The 17,720-nt window shown below is 46.2% G+C and overlaps 1 pseudogene; it reads right to left on the minus strand.

Annotated features, from left to right (window-relative positions):
- Positions 1-494: 494 nt before the first annotated feature.
- On the minus strand, positions 495-6,278 carry LOC147366305 (UL16-binding protein 3-like; annotated as a pseudogene).
- Positions 6,279-17,720: the final 11,442 nt, after the last annotated feature.

Below are 17,720 nucleotides of genomic sequence, written 5' to 3' on the forward strand. Positions count from 1 at the left end.
TCTGCAAAGGCCTTCCCACCTCTTCCTCCTGGGATGAGAGCTGGGCCCTTCTCATCTTGGCCCCTGGTTGGGTCCCCTCCCCACTGACATATCATGTGAAGCCCCCACACTGCTCTCAGCCCCTGTGAGTCCTGCCCTCCCCCTGAGTGCCTGCTGTTCTCACACCACCTACCGGGGCCCTGCCAGCCAGCAGTCTGTTCTCAGTCAGGGGACTTGGCTGAACCATTTAAGCATCAATAGGCCCTCAGCCTAGTGAAGGCGCCTCCCTTTTCACAATGTCACCTGACAGTGAGGACTGCTCAGAACTCAGGGCTGAGCTTGTCGAGTTCTGCTCTCAGGTGATATGGGGTCTTATACCCCTGCTCATTTCCAGGATGAGGAGGTTCAGTGAGGGGCAGGGGTTGGCTGGGATTCACCTTCCCCATCCTCACTCCAGCCCTGTACCCCTGCCTTCCCTCTGAATTCTGCCCTCAGGACCTCTTCCTGGAAAGGACTCAGCCCAGGAAGACAGTTGTGATGAAACTGGTGAGGAGCACGGGAGGATCCAGGCTTTGGACTTGATGGCTGTGGCCGTGGGCTGCACGGTAGAGGGGCCCGTGGTTGGTGATGCTACAAGGAGTGTCAGAGTGAAGCCCTTGTCCAGACCACAAACTAAGCTGATGCCTCCTCGCCCCCTGACTCAGGTACCCCTACTTTGCAGACAGTTTACACATATCACATGGAGGCCCCTGAGATAGATCCTCAGGTGAGATGGGGGGAAGGGAGGAGTCCAGTCCTCAGGGGGCTCTGACAGCTAATGGAGGAACAAGGTTTCCAACACAGCCATTCAGTCCTGCTGTGAGATAGAGATGGTGACATGAAAATGGAGTCCTCAGGAGCTGACAGCAGAGGTGATATTGAATTTCCAGAAGTAGGATTGGTGACATTTGAAAAATGATTCTGGAAAGAGGGTAGAGTGAGAAATAAATCCATGAAATTAAAAAGATGTCTACAGGTTTGGGACCAGCGAAAATCCATGATCAATCGTCCAAAGGCCTGTGCTGTGAGGAGAGACGTCAGGGGGTAGAAGAGGAAGGAGGATGACAGAGCATCCCCGGGTCATTGCTCTCCCAGGACAACTCACCTCTGATGGATCACATTCTCAAACACACACACACACACACACACACGGGTGGGTCCATGTCACTATGAGAAGACTATCACTTTCTCCTCCCTTCTCACTTACCCGTGGTCTTCAACATTTTCTCCCAGCACGCCATGAAATCCTGAAGCCAAGCCCGACAGTCTCCCATGGAGACCTTCTTCAAGAAGTCGGTCACAGCTCTGTCATTCTCCCACTTTTCTTTCATCCATCTGCCTCCAGGTTGACCCACTCTCCAGTGTCCATTCTCCAAATCAAAGTGGAGGCTCATTTGTCCATTCGAGCCAAACTGCCAGGATCCACTGACGTGTCTGTCATCCTCACAGCGACATGTCATCCTGGCCTGCAGGGTGAGAGGGTCTGCTCCCACCATGGGAAAGAAAGAGCTCAGCCTTTGGGCTTGACAGATTCTTTGCCCCACCTGGGTCCACCTCCCCTGGGTCCATGTCAACTGGGCGCAGCTAATCTGGCCCTGGTCTCTCATGCAATAGCTGCTCTTTCCACTGGACATCTAGGAAAGGACTAATATCCAACTGTATTTTTAAGCCTCCAATCTGCTCCTCCTGTACTTGGACTGTCTAACGTACCTGTGACTGTGTGTTTCTCCAGTGTAAAGCCAAGCAATTGGTCCCTGATGTCTCTGAGTATTTCAATCTGTGTTTCCCAGGCCTTTATGGTTTCACTTCTTCTCCCAATGGACTTGTGAATATGATCTTAGCATGATCATAGAAGAGAAAAACCTCTCCATCCACCTGGCCTTGAACCTCACAGCACGGCTGTCCAGGTCTGGGCTGAGGATCGACGGTGAAGTTAAAGGAAAGAGAGTGAGCATCTGTGAAGGCAAACCGCAGTGAGGGTGAGGTTGGGAGAAGACACATAGGCCTCTTCTCCCAGTTCTGTGAGAGCAGAGTAGGGCTGCAGGGCTGGGCTGACAGAGCAGCATTGCCCCGCCGGGCCACCCCACCCCCTCACCAGTTACGACTGAGGAAGATGATGAAGCCTCAGTCAGGCAAGAAACACCACAACCCTGGATACGCTCCATTTCCACTCTGCTCACAAGCTCTGCATGTGGCACTAACCGACACATGTGTTTCCCAGGGATGGGCCAGGCTGGTTCAGAAGGAAAGGCCTAAATCCAGAGGACTGTCAGCTTCTCTCTGAGTGTCCTGTGGGAGACGCAGAGGGTGAGGGGGCTGTTCCTGAGGAAGCGGATCACAGCCAGTGGGGCTGGGGGTGGGGAGGATGAGCTCAGAACCCAAACCTAGATAAGGGAGAGTTTTTAATCACGGGTCACTGGGCGTAGCAAGGCCAGGGAGACGTGGTGGTCTCTCACTAGGATGGGTCTTAGAAACCTAGAAAAAGGCCTGGCTCACATGGCATGAAAGAGAAGATCTAGAACTTCCGAGGCAGGTGGTAGAGGAGGGGATCCAAGGCTCAGAGAAGTGAATCTGCCAGGGCGGACACGGTATGAAAGGGCAGGAAAGAGTGCAGTCCACCTGCTCCATAGGAAAGCCTGATGGACTCCATGGAGCCCGAGAAGAAAGCGTGGATGAGAAGCATATCCAATAGCTCAAAGATGACTTTTGCAGAAGGTCAGGGATGGTGATAGGACATGGTGTTCCTGTGGGCTTCTATCAGGAACAGGGATGGGAGTTGTGGAAAAATCAGATTCCAGGTGGGGGTGCTCTAGGTCAGCAGAAAAGTAGGTGCAGGAGTCAAAGTGATTAGGGAGTCTCAATGCCAGCCAGGGCCTGAGTGCAGATAGTATGATGCTGGCTCATAACACAGGGCGATCCTAAAGGCAAGCAGATGGGCAGGAACCTAGATACAAACTGTACCATTGAAAGAAATAAAGAGAGACAGAACACAAGGCTGGATGATCAGGAAGCCAAAGGCAGCCATCCCTACCAAACACCTGATCCAGGCCCATTTTCCAGATCTGAGCCACTTCTCAGAAGGTATCACCAGAGAAAGAAGCCATGTTCTAAAGAGGAAGGCCCTTTCATCACCACATCTAGTGCAAAAGTCCTTCCATTTTTCCCAAAGAGCCACATGGTTATTCACTGGGGTAAGTGAACCTGCAGAAGCAGAAACTACTCTCACATTCACGTTGCACCTAGTGTGGTCCTAATATCAGGCACAGGAAGCGTAGCATCATCATAGTCCCCCAGTTGCTGAAGCGATGCTTGGACTACCAGGCCATCAATGGACAGCAGTCCCAGGTTCTGCTTACAGTGGTTGTCACTGGGTCCACAGACCACACAGTGGTCATTTCACATTCCCTGGACTTGTGACATTCTTTGAGACCTGAGTAGCTGGTAAATTATTGTGAGGTGAAGGCTACCATATTAGTGAATTCCAGATTCAAACTTCAGACCCTACCTCCCCATCCACCAATAGTACATGTACACAATATCCTGGACGAAATACAGAGACAAGTACCAACTGACAACCTCTCAAGGGCTGCAAGGGTGTGGTCCCTATCCTATCTTCATTTAATACCACTGTGGCCTTAGGTTTCCTGTAAATGGTACAGAAGAAATAGTTTAGGCTTCACAGACCCCAGGTCCCTGCTGTAACCTGCTGTCCCAGCACAAAAGCAGTCACAACTGGCGAACGATGAGCACAGCTAGAGCTGCTTCTTGGGCAGATGACCCAGCAGAACTCATGATGTCAGAGGTATCTGTGGCCAGAAAGGTGCTACGTGCCATTTTCTACTTGAAGGCTCACAACACAGACCCTGAGTGTTGCACTGGAGAAAGTCACACCATTTAAATGTGGCTCCTGGTATGTTCCTGGGGCCTGGCAGAGATGAGGCCTCTGGTCATGGAATGTCAGAGTTGACCATCGTGATATGGGCTCATCAACCCCTAATCATTAGTTCAGCTAGACTAGCCATTACAGGATGGAAGCGATTATGTGTTTTGGCATAAGCAGGGCCACAGGGAACAAACAAGACCCACCAGAAGCTGGCCTAGATGTGACACTAGACTTGTTATATGGCCACTATCCTCTGCTCACATCTGTGGTTTCCTCCATGGCACTTTGGACCAAGGTAGCTACTCTGCAGCAAAGGAGAGGCGGGCATTAGCCCATAACTGCTGGACAGTTTTTATTTTCCTAAGGAAAAGTACTCTATGTTGAAGACAAATTACTCCCAAAAGAAAGAAAGAAAGCTAAACTTTAAAGGTGAATCATGTGCATTATCTTGCAGAAGTTAAGAAAATAAAAAGCAGTTGGTAGTAAGATTAATATGTATGTTTAAACAATTATAAAAACTATTTTGTAAGAATATACCTATACCTCAAAGGCAACTATGTGTAAAAAATTTACACAACATTTTAGTTAAACCTAATAAAAGTGATATTGAGAAAGTATTCCATATCCATAAGTCTGTCTTAGAAAGTTCAGATGCTAAAGCATTCCTAAGGCACGTTGTTCTGGAACACAAATCTGCTTCTGTGATTCTGGGTGATGTATGTGACTGGCTGGCTCCAAGTGGGCCTTGACAGGCACCTTCCTCCTGATGCTGGGGTACTGTGAGATGAGAGTCAGACACAGGCCCCCAGAGCCGCATGGACCTCTGTGAGACACTGGGCCAGCTTCTGGAACTCCACCTCTCCTCTGGATCGAAGGCCCAGGACAAGCCATCACAGCAAATCAGGACAGTTGATAATCTGGGCTATTTGATAACCCTCTTTCAGGTACTGGGCCACATCAAACGGGTAGATGTCCACTTAGGGCGTTTGGCCAGAGTCATAAACACGTGGGCTCTTTTAGTAGCAGCATGCTGACTTCTTAGTTGTGGCATGCATGATCTAGTTCCCCCACCAGAGATTGAACTCAGGCCCCTGCATTGGGAGTGTGGAGTCTTAGCCACTGGATCACCAGGGAAGGATAGAGAACTCATTTTTAACCAGACTTTCAAAAGCCATCCATCAATCCCGTGTTTTTGTTGTTCCCCAGACAGTGAGAGTCCATGGGGAACAAGACTCTGGAGAGGGAGTGGCTTTGCTCTTAACTTGAAGTTGTCATCAATGACAGAGATCCTAGGAGCCAGGTCTTTATGGATGACTTCTTTCTGACCAGGTAGCTCATTCCACAGGCAATCTGAGCAGCCATGTGAACTAGCTTTTGTTGAGAAGTTTCCTGCTGACTATCGGCTTCTACATATTTGCACTGTCATAAAAACAATTTAAGATACCCCCAGTACATGTAAGGCAATCCACCATGGGCTTTTCCCCTTCTTCTGTTCACACGTGGCTAATAGGAAGATTTCTGTGATGAAGATCTCATAGCTCACAACTTTCAGGGAGCATCATAGTCACCTGAATTTCAGAAGCTCGATCTCTAACTGTTTTTACAAATGCTTGTTGCTCTTTATCTGGATCTTTTTTGTCTACATAAACCCCATGGGAAGTACACCAAAAGGTACCTTCTTAGAATATATCTTTTGAGTTCCTCTCCCTGGATAGATATTTTGATATCATTCACCTAAGCTCTGGCCTCCAAAAGAGCGACACTTCTCAAGTTGTACTCCTCTAGCCACAAGGTCAGATAACTGGAGATGGGAGTTGTATTGTTGGGTGTGTTGCCTCTCACATACCGAGACATCTGGGAACAACGGGGACTGAGACAGCCCTTGGGAACTACTGCTGGCGCTGATGCTATCTCCCAGTTCAATCCTTTTTACACTATGAAGATGCAAAACAGCTAATACTAGTACTACAAGAAATATACCTGGACAGCAACCCCCTAGGCTGATATAAAACACACGTGTAGACACGGCTGGAGCTGCATGTACAGGATCACAAATGGGTTCTTCCGCTAGTGGTTTTGTCCAAGGCTGAAGTTTTCCTTTCTCAATTTCTGGATGGCAACTTTTCCTTCGTTTCAACTCTAAGATGTGAAGCTTTTTGAAGTTACTGTCAAGTTGAGGTGCATTTAGTGTCGTAACTTCAGAATCTACTTTGCCAGGACAGGACAGCTCGAGCCCAAACACTGATACAGTGCCTGGGAGTTCCGGGGGCAGGGGTGGGGGTGGTGGGGCCGGGCTGCAGGCAGCCTAGCGGACCCGAGCTGTACCAGCGGCAGCCTGCCGGATCCCCATCCCAGGGAGACCGCCCTGCACATCCATCCTGCTGTGAGCGCCCACCTCCACCGCCCAGGAGAAGGAAGCTAGGCCACTTGCTGCTGCCCACCTGGCCCGAGCCCTTGAAAGATGAATAGCTCCTACCCCAGCCACCCTGCCAGTGTTAACTGATCTGTCTTAAAGAGCGCTAGTCCTTCAAGGGCCCAGAGCAGTAGGGATGGGACCTACTTCCCTTCAGCAGGAGTAAGAAAGGACCAGACAGCAGTAGGGAAGGGACGTACATCTCTTCAGCAATAGTAAGAAGGGACCTGAGAGAAGGAAGGAAGGACCTGCTGGTCCTTCAAGGGCTGAGAGCAGTAGGGATGGGACCTACTTCCCTTCAGCAGTAGTAAGAAGGGACCAGAGGCAGTAGGGAAGGGACCTACTTCAGTTCATCAATACTACGAAGGGACCAGAAGGAGCTCTGTGCACAGATCATCAATTCAGTTCAGTCACTCAGTCATGTCCGAATCTGCAACCCCATGAACCGCAGCAGGCCAGGGCTCCCTGTCTGTCACCAACTCCCGGAGTCCACCTAAACCCATGTCCATTGTGTCGGTGATGCCATCTAACCATCCTTTCCTCTGTCGTCCCCTTCTTTTCCTGCCCTCAATCTTTCTCAGCATCAGGGTCTTCTCAAGTGATTCTGCTCTTCACATCAGGTGGCCAAAATATTGGAGTTTCAGCTTCAACATCAGTCCTTCCAATGAATACCCAGGATTGATCTCCTTTAGGATGGACTGGTTGGATCTCCTTGCAGTCCAAGGGACTCTCAAGAGTCTTCTCCAACACCACAGTTCAAAAGCATCAATTCTTCAGCGCTCAGCTTTCTTTATAGTGCAACTCTCACATCCATACATGACCACTGGAAAAACCAAGGCCCTGACTAGACGGACCTTTGTTGGCAAAATAATGTCTCTGCTTTTTAATATGCTGTCTCAGTTGGTCATAACTTTCCTTCCAAGGAGTAAGTGTTTTTTAATTTTATGGCTGCAATCACCATCTGCAGTGAGTTTGGATGCCAGAAAAATAGGCAGCCACTGTTTCCATTGTTTCCCCATCTATTTGCCATGAAGTGATGGGACCAAATGCCATGATCTTAGTTTTCTGAATGTTGAGCTTTAAGACAACATTTTCACTCTCCTCTTTCACATTCATCAAGAGGCTCTTCAGTTCTTCTTCACTTATCCTATATCAAAAAGGCTGGAAGTTAGGGTTCACAAGGGGCTCTTATTGTATAGTTAAAATATGGGCCATTGTGGTGACCTGACAAACAAGGGATGAAGTCACAGTGGCCACATTGCCCTGATGGGCATCCTGTTTCTTCCTTAAGGTGATATCCTGTTTTTCCCTGCTGGTGCCAGTTTCTCAAGACTCCTTGACCACCCGACCATGAGAACCCTTTCACTAAGTGACCACAAGACCCCAGCTGTGGGCTAAAGATCAATTGTGGCCCCCTCCCTCTGGGGAACAATTTCCCATCGATAGGGTATAAGAAGTGTTGGCTGTAAAAAGAGAGCACCAGTTCTCTCTAAATCCAGTTGCTTGCTTTCTTTCTTCTTATAATAAACCTTTCTCTGCCTGAATTCCTGGCTCATTCTCTTTTTCTCCACGCTCGCCTTACAGCACATGCATCTTGGGGAGGTTCCATGGACCAGGCAGGTGTGAAGAAAGAAACAAGATAATTGGCCAAAGGTAAACAAAGACCAGAAGGACTGTCCTACATAAGTAATTTACATCACCTTCATACTGAGCTCCTCCTCCCTCAGGATGCCCACACTCCTCTCCGGTGTGTGTTCTGAAGAGCTTGTGACATACTGTACTCCTCCTCATTAAAGACAATGCCCATGCCCTTTCTCTCTGGGTATTTATTTCTGCCTTGCTTCTGTCTTAAATAAACAGCCAGTTTTTCTGTGTTCTCTCTCAAACATTGTGCTGTGTCTCTAATAATAAGCTTTGTACCTATTTTATAGTTTTTGCTTCCTTGAAACATTCTTCCTTTCAAATGGGGGAAAGAACCAGGGCCACTTTGCTTCTAGCCTCTAGTCCCTGGTGGTCTTGTGGCTAGGGTTCCGGGGTTTTCATCCAGGCTACCAAGGTTCAATCTCTGTCCAGGGAAGAAAGGTCTTTCTTCAGGACAACTCACTGCTCTCCCTCCAAAATCACTGGGAATATTTCAGTTCAGTTCAGTTCATTCTCTTAGTCGTGTCCAACTCCTTGCGACCCCGTGAACCGCAGCATGCCAGGCCTCCCTTTCCATCACTCCTGGAGTCCACCCAAACCCATGTCCATTGAGTCAATGATGCCATCCAACCATCTCATCCTCTGTCGTCCCCTTCTCCTCCTGCCCTCAAACTTTCCCACCATCAAGGTCTTTTCCAATGAGTCATCTCTTTGCATCAGGTGGCCAAAGGATTGGCGTTTCAACTTCACCATCAGTCCTTCCAATGAACACCCAGGACTGATTTCCTTTAGGATGCATGGTTGAATCTCCTTGCAGTCCAAGGAACTCTTAAAGAGTCTTCTCCAACACCACAGTTCAAAAGCATCAATTCTTTGGCTCTCAGCTTTCTTTATAGTCCAACTCTCACATCTATACATGACCACTGGCAAAACCAAGGCCTTGAGTAGATGGACCTTTGTTGACAAAGTAATGTCTCTGCTTTTTAATATGCTGTCTCAGCTGGTCATAACTTTCCTTCCAAGGAATAAGCATGTTTGAATTTCATGGCTGCAATCACCATCTGCAGTGATTTTGGATCCCAGAAAAATAAAGTCAGCCACTGTTTCCATTGTTTCCCCATCTATTTGCCATGAAGTGATGGGACCAAATGCCATGATCTTCGTTTTCTGAATGTTGAGCTTTAAGCCAACTTTTTCACTCTCCTTTTTTACATTCAAGAGGCTCTTTATTTCTTCTTTTCTTTCTGCCATAAGGGTGGTGTCATCTGCATATCTGAGGTTATTGATATTTCTCCTGGCAATCTTGATTCCAGCTTGTGCTTCTTCCAGCCCAGTATTTCTCATGATGTACTCTGCATAGAAATTAAATAAGCAGGGTGACAATATACAGCCTTGACATACTCCTTTTCCTATTTGGAACCAGTCTGTTGTTCCATGTCTAGTTCTAACTGTTGCTTCCTGACCTGCATATAGGTTTCTCAAGAGGCAGGTCAGGTGGTCTGGTATTTCCATCTCTTTCAGAATTTTCCACAGTTTATTGTGATCCACACAGTCAAAGGTTTTGGCATAGTCAATAAAGCAGAAATAGATGTTTTTCTGGAACTCTCTTGCTTTTTTGATGATCCAGCGGATGTTGGCAATTTGATCTCTGGTTCCTCTGCCTTTTCTAAAACCAGCTTGAACATCTGGAAGTTCACAGTTCATGTATTGCTGAAGCCTGGCTTGGAGAATTTTAAGCATCACTTTACTAGCATGTGAGATGAGTGCAATTGTGTGGTAGTTTGAGCATTCTATGGCATTGCCTTTCTTGGGGATTGGAATGAAAACTGACCTTTTCCAGTCCTGTGGCCACTGCTGAGTCTTCCAAATTTGCTGGCATATTGAGTGCAGCACTTTCACAGCATCATCTTTCAGGATTTGAAAGAGCTCAACTGGAATTCCATCACCTCCACTAGCTTTGTTTGTAGTGATGCTTCCTAAGGCCCATTTGACTTCACATTCCAGGATGTCTGGCTCTAGGTGAATGATCACACCATCGTGATTATCTTGGTCATGAAGATCTTTTTTGTACAGTTCTTCTGTGTATTCTTGCCACCTCTTCTTAATATCTTCTGCCTCTGTTAGGTCCATACCATTTCTGTCCTTTATCAGGCCCATCTTGCATGAAATGTTCCCTTGGTATCTCTAATTTTCTTGAAGAGATCTCTAGTCTTTCCCATTCTATTGTTTTCCTCTATTTCTTTGCATTGATCACTGAGGAAGGCTTTCTTATCTCTCCTTGCTATTCTTCGGAACTCTGCATTCAAATGGGTATATCTTTCCTTTTCCCCTTTGCTTTTTGCTTCTCTTCTTTTCACAGCTATTTATAAGGCCTCCTCAGACAGCCATTTTGCTTTTTCACATTTCTTTTTCTTGGGGATGGTCTTGATTCTTGTCTCCTGTACAATGTCATGAACCTCCGTCCATAGTTCATCAGGCACTATATCTATCAGATATAGTCCTTTAAATCTATTTCTCACTTCCACTGTATAGTCATAAGGGATTTGATTTAGTTCATACCTGAATGTTCTAGTGGTTTTCTCCACTTTCTTCAATTTCAGTCTGAATTTGGCAATAAGGAGTTCATAGCCACAGTCAGCTCCTGGTCTTGTTTTTGCTGACTGTGTAGAGCTTCTCATCTTTGGCTGCAAAGAATATAATCAATCTGATTTCAGTGTTGACCATCTGGTGATGTCCATGTGTAGAGTCTTCTCTTGTGTTGTTGGAAGAGGGTGTTTGCTATGACCAGTGCATTCTCTTGGTAGAACTCTCTTAGCCTTTGCCCTGCTTCATTCTGTACTCCAAGGCCCAATTTGCCTGTTACTCCAGGTGTTTCTTGACTTCGTACTTTTGCATTCCAGTCCCCTATAATGAAAAGGACATCTTTTTTGGGTGTTAGTTCTAAAAGGTCTTGTAGGTCATCATAGAATTCTTCAGTTTCTTCAGTGTTACTGGTTGGGGCATAGACTTGGATTACCGTGATACTGAATGGTTTGCCTTGGAAACAAACAGAGATCATTCTGTCATTTTTGAGATTGCATCCAAGTACTGCACTTCAGACTCTTTTGTTGACCATGCTGGCTACTCCATTTCTTCTAAGGGAGTCCTGCCCGCAGTAGTAGATATAATGGTCATCTGAGTTAAATTCACCATTCCAGTCCATCTTAGTTTGCTGATTCCAAGAATGTTGATGTTCACTCTTGTCATCTCCTGTTCGACCACTTCCAATTTGCCTTGGTTCATGGACCTGACATTCCAGGTTCCTATGCAATCTTGCTCTTTACAGCATCTGACCTTGCTCCTATCACCAGTCCCACCCACAACTGGGTGTTGTTTTTGCTTTGGCTCCATCCCTTCATTCTTTCTGGAGTTATTTCTCCACTGATCTCCAGTAGCATGTTGGGCACCTACCAACCTGGGGAGTTTACCTTTCAGTGTCCTGTCTTTTTGCCTTTTCATATTGTTCATGGGGTTCTCAAGGCAAGAATACTGAAGTGGCTTGCCATTCCCTTCTCCAGTGGACCGCATTCTGTCAGACCTCTCCACCGTGACCAAACTAGGGTCTGGCTGCTTCCCACTCAAAAGCCATTAAAGAGGTCATGTTGATGGAAAGGAAAGTTTGCCTGATTTTGGATGCCAGCAATGGTGGAGGGGAAGAGGGTAGGGGACTTCCATGATGGCTCAGTGGTAAAGAATCTGCCCAGAATCCACCATCAATGCCTGTCTTGGGTGGCCCCACACGGCATGGCTTGGTTTCACTGGGTTAGACAAGGCTGTGGTCCGTGTGATCAGATTGGCTAGTTGTCTGTGATTGTGGTTTCCGTCTGTCTGCCCTCTGATGCCCTCTCTCAGTGCCTATGGTCTCACTTGGATTTCTCTTACCTTGAATGTGGGGTATCTCTTCATGGCTGCTCCAGCAAAGCACAGCCGCTGCTCCTTACCGTGGATGTGGGGTACCTCCTCTCGGTTATTTAACCGATAGAAATTGATAAGAGGCCAGAGAAGAAATTCAGGCTAGGTTTTATTGGTGTTCCTGAAACTAGGGTCTGGCTGCTTCCTGCTCAAAAACCATTAGAGAGGTCACGTTGATGGAAAGGAAAGTTTGCTTTATTTTGGATGCCAGCAATGGTGGAGGGGAAGGGGGTAGGGGACCTCCATGGTGGCTCAGTGGTAAAGAATCTGTCCAGAATCCACCCATCAATGCAGGAGGTTTGGGTTCAACCTCTGCCTCAGAAAGATTCCTTGCAGAAGGAAATAGCAACCCACCCCAGTATTCTTGCCTGGAAAGTCCCATGGACAGAGGAGTCTGGCAGGCTACAGTCCATGGGGTCACAAAGAGTCACACACTTAGCGACTAAACAACAAATGGAGGTGAGCGGGGTGTGGGAAGGATGGACATCTGTCCAAAGGCTGACTCTCCCCAACTGACAATCAGTGGGCAAGAACTTTTATAGACAGAGGGACGGGGTTGCATGCAGAAACAGCACAGTCAGCTCTGACAGTCATCTCCAAATTGGTCATGGATGGTCTGACCAGAGTCATCTTGATTGTTTCAAGGACAATTAATCTTTGGTTCTATGGTTGGTTTGTTCTCATCTCCTTGAGGACAATTCTTGGAATTGTGGCAGCTTATATCATGGCTACAGTCTGGTCATCATGTAGCTAATTTCTTCCAACTGGTGGGAATTTATGTATCTATAAGACAGCTCACAGGATAGAGCTCAGAATATTATCAATAGCCCTTGAGAAGGACCTCAAAGTCCTTGACTACGTTTAATGACTACATTATTTTTATTTGGTCTCCTTTGACTATTTTCCCTAGTTTCTGCATTTTCTCACTTCTCTGATTAAGCTTAGTGTGTGGCTAAAGCTTTTCCATGGACAAAAGGCAGGCTGAGCACATGGTGGGGCAAGGACCATAGGGTCCTGCTCTGTTTCATCAGAATTCTTGCTACAGTTTGAGGGAAGGGAAACAAGTTCCCTCGCTCAATCCTGAGGAGGACAAGCTGGTCCCTTATGTGGGGTGACGTTGGGGGTGGACCCGTGGGTCAGGCAGGAGGGGTGGCGTAGGTTGTCTGACCACCCCGTTAGTGGTGCTGTGTGTCGGCTTATACTCACTACCTTGCTTTTGCTCCCAACACCTCAGTAGTGGCAGCTGGGGTTTGATCTTTTTGTATCTTGTTGCTCATAATTTGTCCCAACTGTGTATACATGCAGCACTTTTTCTCCCTTTATAGTGTCTTTGCATTTTTATGCTTCATGAGACCTTTGTCCAGGTCCCAGCCTGTCTCAGGTGTGACAGAAGCAGGAGGAGAAGAGGGAATTCTGGCTTGGAACCCCCAGTCATATACTTTCCCATGGTCTATACTCAACACCTAGAAAATGATTTCTCAAAATAACTGAACCCCCTTCCATCTGATTTCATCAATCTAGTTAATTGGAAGAACTGCTGTATGGAGTTAATTTCACAGTATGTAGTGAATTAACTTCTCATCCAGACATCTAAAACTGGTTCTGGCTACATGCCATCCTTGTGGGATGAACTGAGGAAATAGTAACTGAACTCAATTACTGTGCTCTGTGGTTCAGATGAAGAGTGTGGTTGACACAGAGAGAGAGATCCTGGCCACACTGTGTGAGGAGATGCTCAACAGGGGCAGCTGCTGTCTCCGTGCCTGCCAAGTTCCCATTTCTCAGCAAGAGCCCAATAAATAGTTATTGAATGAATACATGTTCAGTTACTGCTAGTTTTCTAGTGTTAATGAATATCTTATCAGTCCAGGATCATCAATAGATGGTAAAATTATGGGCTGAAATATTGTCACAAAACAGGATATTCCTGTTTTATAATAGAGGAATATTACAATATTCCTATTATTATTCCTGTTTTACAATAGAGGAATATCCCTCTATTCTAACACAGAAGTGAAGCTTCAACCCACATTTTTTTGTCTGTGCAAATATCAGAATCAAACTCACCTTTTATTTTTATCATTATCATCATCGTGATCACTTGCTAGTCTGTATCTTTTTGGAGATTTTGGTTTGACCTCCTTTATCCTGACTATTGAGGACTTTCTCTTCCTTATATAAGTTGCTGTGTGGTTTCCACTGGCTTTATTTTGAGAAATGTGACCAGGGTAACCTTAATATTTCTTTTAGCTGGACTAAACTACCAGACCACCTGACCTGCCTCTTGATGGCAGGTCAGGAAGCAACAGTTAGAACAGGACATGGAACAACACATTGGTTCCAAATAGGAAAAGGAGTACATCAAAGCTGTATATTGTCACTCTGCTTATTTAACTCCTATGCAGAGTACATCATTAGAAACGCTGGGCTGGAAGAAACACAAGCTGGAATCAAGGTTGCTGGGAGAAATATCAATAACCTCAGATATGCAGATGACACCACCCTTATGGCAGAAAGTGAAGAGGAACTCAAAAGCCTCTTGATGAAAGTGAAAGTGGAGAGTGAAAAAGTTGGCTTAAAGCTCAACATTCAGAAAACGAAGATCATGGCAACCGGTCCCATCACTTCATGGGAAATAGATGGGGAAACAGTGGAAACAGTGTCAGACTTTATTTTGGGGGGCTCCAAAATCTCTGCAGAGGGTGACTGCAGCCATGAAATTAAAAGATGCTTACTCCTTGGAAGGAAAGTTATGACCAATCTAGATAGCATATTCAAAAGCAGAGACATTACTTTGCCAACAAAGGTTCGTCTAGTCAATGCTATGGTTTTTCCTGTGGTCATGTATGGATGTGAGAGCTGGACTGTGAAGAAAGTTGAGCGCTGAAGAATTGATGCTTTTGAACTGTGGTGTTGGAGAAGACTCTTAAGAGTCCCTTGGACTGCAAGGAGATCCAACCAGTCCAATCTGAAGGAGATCAGCCCTGGGCTTTCTTTGGAAGGAATGATGCTAAAGCTGAAACTCCAGTACTTTGGCCACCTCATGTGAAGAGTTGACTCATTGGAAAAGACTCTGATGCTGGGAGGGATTGGGGGCAGGAGGAGAAGGGGACGACAGAGGATGAGGTGGCTGGATGGCATCATTGACTCGATGGACGTGAGTCTGAGTGAAGTCCGGGAGTTGGTGATGGACAGGGAGGCCTGGCGTGCTGCGATTCATGGGGTCGCAAAGAGTCGGACATGACTCAGCAACTAAACTGAACTGAAACTTGAGATGAAGCTTGAGCTCATTCCAGGCTCTAAGCCTCTAACGTCCCTTTTCTTAGAGCATTTTGCTTCAAAATCTTGTCACTTTTTCTCTTACCAGTTTTACAACTCAGGACTGTTTTCTCAAAGCCCTGGGAGCCATCTCTTTTTTTCTTTCTCTTAAGGTGACTTATTAAGGCCATTTATTACTTAAATGTGCTAGCATACTCTATGACCAAACCCACCCAGATGAAAGGAAGAATGAGAAACTAAGACAAGCTATACACCTAGTGGAAAAGGAGTCAGTGAAGAATACTAATTTGCCAGTCTATGTGACATCAGCTTTTCTACTGTGTGTTACCTAATAAGGTATAACTTCCTTTGCTGCTGTTGCTGCTGTTTAGTCCCTAAGTCATGTCCAACACTTTGAGACTTCATGGACTGTACCCAGCCAGGCTCCTATGTCCGAGGGATTTCCCAGGGAATAATACTGGAGTGGCATCTGTTTACAGATTTTTTTTTTTTTTTGGTTGCCCTGGGTCTATGTTTCTGCTTGCAGGCTTCCTCCAGCTGCAGCTAGCAGGAGCTCCTTTCTAGTTGCAGTGCTTGGGCTTCTCACTGAGGTGGCTCCTCTTGTTGTGGAGCACTGGCCTGAGGCACGTGGGGTTCAGTAGTCACGGTATTGGGTTCGGCAGTTATGGCCTGCAGGCTCTAGAGTGTGGGCCTTGGGAGCCATCTCTTTGAATCTGAAGTATTAAAGGAGATAGTGCTGGCATCTCCCAGTCTCTGTAGGAGGGTAGGAGCCTATATTTGGCTCCCAAGTAGCTCAGCTGGTAAAGAATCCACCTGCAAGGCAGGAACCCTGGTTTGATTCCTGGGTTGGGAAGATCCTTGGGAGAAGGGATAGACTACCCACTCCAGTATTCTTGGGCTTCCCTTGTGGATCAGATGGTAAAAGAATCCACCTGCAATGCGAGAGACCCAGGTTCAATCCTTGGGCTGGGAAGATCCCTTGGAAGAGGGCCTGGCAACTCACTCCAGTATTCTTGCCTGGAGAATCCCTGTGGGCAGAGGAGCCTGGAGGGCTATAGTACGTGGAGTCACAAAGAGTCAGACAGGACTGAGCAGCTAGGCACAGCACAGCACAGGAGCCTGTACTAGTCAGCTGGTCCGGCCATACAAAGGACCACAGACTGGATGGCTTACCCAACAAACACAGGTTTTTCTACAGTTCTGTAGGGAGGCAGTCCAAGATCATGGTGCTGGAGGGTTTGTATCTTTATAAGATCAATGTATCTTATTTTTTGATGCATTTCAAACTTGAAGACAATACAACATTTGCCTCAAACACTTCATCATGTAGTTCAGGAACTGATGGTCTTTTCTGCCTTTGAATCTGTACTCTGTTTCCTCATGTCACCTTGAACTTCTAATTTAATGAATACTGCTGCAGTTTCTTTAATGGACTGTATTAATTTTTTAGTTTTAATACTTAAAGCTTAAGGTTTAAAATTTAGTTTCCCAGGATAGAAATTAAGATGCATCATTTTTATTTTTTGGCTGTGCCATGAGGCATGTAGGATCTTGTTCCTTAACCAGGGATCAAACCCCTACCCCTAGCAGTCTAAGCATGGAGTCTTTACCACTGGGCCACCAGGGAAGCCCCCGATCCACCATTTTAATGTATATACATATATATTTATATATAGATATATACTCATAATATGGATATTATAAACATATTTTATTTTTACCTTTAATCTCAGTAAGAGATAAATGATCACTAAAGGGAGCCTCCCCAACTGCATAAATAGTACAAATTGAAGAGCTCTGGTCCATGGATGGAAATGAAGAAAGAACATAAGATAAAAATAGACATCAGGAATCAAGACAGCCTTTCATTACCATCCCTTTTGCTTGTTGTTGTTAGTGTTATTCCTGTTCAGAATGATCATCTCCAATACATTTTTAGGGGATATATCAACAAGTTCAGTTCAGTTCAGTTCAGTCACTCAGTCATGTCTGACTCTTTGCGACCCCACCAATCACAGCACGCCAGGCCTCCCTGTCCATCACCAACTCCCAGACTTCACTCAGACTCACGTCCATCAAGTCAGTGATGTCATCCAGCCATCTCATCCTCTGTCATCCCCTTCTCCTCGTGCCTCCAATCCCTCCCAGCATCAGAGTCTTTTCCAATGAGTCAACTCTTCACATGAGGTGGCCAAAGTACTGGAGTTTCAGCTTTAGCATCATTCCTTCCAAAGAAAGCCCAGGGCTGATCTCCTTCAGATTGGACTGGTTGGATCTCCTTGCAGTCTAAGGGACTCTCAAGAGTCTTCTCCACCACCACAGTTCAAAAGCATCAATTCTTCGGCGCTCAGCCTTCTTCACAGTCCAACCCTCACATCCATACATGACCACAGGGAAAACCATAGCATTGACTAGACGGACCTTTGTTGGCAAAGTAATGTCTCTGCTTTTGAATATGATATCAACCAGGCTCCCCTCTAATTTTCAGAAAATGATAGGGACCTCAGCTCCAGAATTCTCCCAGGGGACTCGTGA

The sequence above is a fragment of the Bos grunniens genome, chromosome 9, assembly GCF_055505025.1.
Source record: "Bos grunniens cultivar Pamir isolate PY7600 chromosome 9, Bosgru_T2T1.0, whole genome shotgun sequence".
NCBI classification, from domain to species: Eukaryota; Metazoa; Chordata; class Mammalia; order Artiodactyla; family Bovidae; genus Bos; species Bos grunniens.